The 3,022-nt window shown below is 41.8% G+C and overlaps 1 long non-coding RNA gene across 1 annotated transcript; it reads left to right on the plus strand.

The window, feature by feature from the left end:
• Positions 1-737: 737 nt before the first annotated feature.
• Positions 738-2,081, plus strand: LOC146642940 (uncharacterized). The gene is made up of 4 exons (XR_014909706.1): positions 738-821; positions 1,154-1,232; positions 1,550-1,666; positions 1,851-2,081. It is a non-coding gene; the product is annotated as an uncharacterized LOC146642940 (long non-coding RNA).
• Positions 2,082-3,022: the final 941 nt, after the last annotated feature.

Raw genomic sequence — 3,022 nt, forward strand, 5'->3', positions numbered from 1 at the left:
GTGTTATTTCTGCTGCTGAACAGCTTCAGTAATGGACACAACAGTGGATGTTCATGTGCAAACACCAGACAATTAAATGTAAGTGTAGAAGGCTGAGACATAGACGTATACTAACTAGGCTGCTTTAGGAACACATGTTAGGCAGGAATGACATTTGAGGACAGCTACAGTCCGGCAGGGATGAAAGGATAACAACAGTCAAATTACAGGTGAGCAGAAATGAACCTGTAGATTGACATTCTGTGTTCTGGGAAATAACAATTCAAGAATTAATAATAATAAATACATAAATAATAAAGATAAATCAACACGGTGTATTTTCACATGTTGCAAATTACAAACCACTTTAATGTAGAAGCCACTGTTTGGGTCGCTGTGCTGTACAAGCAAGGAAACACACAGACGTAACATGTGCTGCTTGCTACAGCGTCAGCTTGAACATTATTTATTTCCAGGGCAGCTGGCAGTGAAATCGTAGGTGACAGAAGAAGATGACAGAATTTAGAAGAATTCAGACAGTCCTGCTGCACTGTTCACCACATCTGGCTGCTGGTGAAGTAAAGTACAGTTTACATGGTGAATGGACTGATTCTTATACAGCGCTTTTCTACTCTGGGAAATTTTGCTTGGAGTGAAATTGTGTGTTTGCGTTGTTTCTTTGCAGAGTGGTAGCTCATTAACATGATGTTGTAATCTTCTGTAGTCGGCTTTCATTAAAATGGAATATCCAGTGTTTGTGTAACATCTCAGCAGACTATAAATTCCTGAGTGAAGCACTCAGTCTAGTGAAGCTGTACCTTTGCTAAAGGAAACATCATCAGGTAATTCTTCACTTTCTAAATCGAAATGTCCTTTTTAACTGTTCTTTGGTGCAAGTGTGTGATCACAGAGACATGTGGGCTGTTCGTGGTGAGGGTTTGGCAGCATCAGCAGCAGGAGGACTGGGAAAGGACTGGGAAAGGACTGGGAAAGGACGACACAGACAGAGACGCCTGGACATGGGAACAAAAATAAGACACAATAAGAAATGAAGGATTTCTGTGTTTGAAGAAAGGGAAAAAGCTGATGTTTTCTCAGAGCCTTGTTTTTGATTCACACTCAGCAGCATTTGGTCATATGAGTGAGTATATTGTAATCCAAGTAATCTTTGCAGAGACCAACTCTCCTGCAAGAGAAGAAAATGAAAGCCTTTGCACTTGCTGTCATCCTCCTCATGATCTTCATCAGCAGTGGTAAGTTAGATTTACAGATTGCTTTTGTTCTGTTCAGTTCAAAGTCGGAGGAGTTGTATATTTACTTTACTGTATAAAGCACATCGAGGCAACTGTTGCGCTATAAAAAAAGAAAAGAAATTTTAACTTAACTAAAACTGCAAAATGTGACTGAAAACGAGCCAGTGCCACCAATCTTCTGTTAGGGGCAGTAACACTGAAGAGCTGGACTTCAACATGTTTCTCTTCTGTTTTTAATTCAGTAGATTTGCCATCAGTGTTCACTAATATTAAACAGTCATATTCATGTGTATATCTCTGTCTTTGTCTTCTGTCAGAGGCTCTGCGGTGTAACCGCTGCGTTCCAATAACAGCTGGTGGCAGCTGCACCAACACAGTGGAGACCTGTCAGAGACCTGATGAGGTCTGTGCCTATGTCATCAGCACATTTCCCAGTAAGTATGGTTACACACACACACACACACACACACACACACACACACACACACACACACACACACACACACACACACACACACACACACACACACATTATTGTTATTTCATGTTATTTTTGATGATGGTGTTTCTTTGAATTCAAATCTGTACAGTCTGAGTTTTCACTTTGCTCTTTTGCAGGATACTCGTACTTCAAAAGATGCATGAGGAGAGCTGATGCCTTTGCTTTGAAGTCCATTTCCAGCTATAACGTCTTCACATGTACTGATGATCGGTGCAACTGATGAGGGAAACTTCTGCATGAAGATGTCACAATGATATCAGAAGACATGGAGTCACTTTTAACCACTGTTTTATTTTCTTTTGACTGTCTGGCCTTTCATTTCAATAAAAAGGATTGAAAGGATAACAAAAGGATAATTGTGTGTGTAAGGACTGTTTTTTATTTTTGCCTGTCCTGTTTGGTTCTTTCGCCGTCAGAATTATTATCTGAAGGCCAAAAAAGATGCTCAACAGATTCACTTTACCAACTGGATCATTCCAGCCTTGCCATTCGGTCCATTTGACTGACCTTTGTTATTTTATTTTACTTTCACTTGTTACAGACGGGACAGACATGGCTGGGGATAGGAAAGGGAAAAAGAAAGAGAGGGAGGGAAAGAAAAACAGGGGGAAAGGGGACAGTGAGGAAGGGCACGAAAAAAAAAATCACCTGGATCACCTGCTGAGAGAGAACAAAAACCCCAAACAAACAAAAGGAGAGCAACACAATAAACACGACACCACAGCAATAACCTGGGTAACTGTAACTAACAGTAAATGCTAAATATTGAAAGTTATTGTGCAGCACGCAGGACCAACAGCGCACAATGTTGTTGGAGGTAGCAGCCGAGAAAGCTGTAGTTTGTGTCTGTGAGCACCTGTGTGGATCTTGTATTCAAAAGGTTTCTCCATGTAACGATCTGCTAGTGCAGGAGTCAGCGACCTTTAAGACCCAGAGAGCCATTTGGACCCAGTTTCCACGCAAAAGAAAACACTGGGATCCAGCAAACAAAAACTGTTGTGAGCCCTCCTTATATCGCCTTTGTGCTTTTGGAGCCTTGACCTGACTTTTAAAAAATAATTGGAAAAAAAGCTCGATGCTGCTGAAAGATGCAAAATAGATATTTGCAAAATTCTGCCCAAATATGTATTTTACCTGGTTAATGTGTGTGGCGGGGCGTGGTCTGTAGGGGAGGCGGACGCACCTGAGCGGCACCCGCAATCACGCCTCGCCGCCTTAACGTCTGTGCTGTTGTGTTGGTGTGTGTCGGGCTGTGAGCTGCAAAGCTACAGCCGGCTGTGTGCGTACA

The sequence above is a fragment of the Rhamphochromis longiceps genome, linkage group LG23 (genome assembly GCF_057381845.1).
Source record: "Rhamphochromis longiceps isolate RC_006_pf linkage group LG23, R_longiceps_female_GT1.1, whole genome shotgun sequence".
Taxonomy (NCBI): domain Eukaryota; kingdom Metazoa; phylum Chordata; class Actinopteri; order Cichliformes; family Cichlidae; genus Rhamphochromis; species Rhamphochromis longiceps.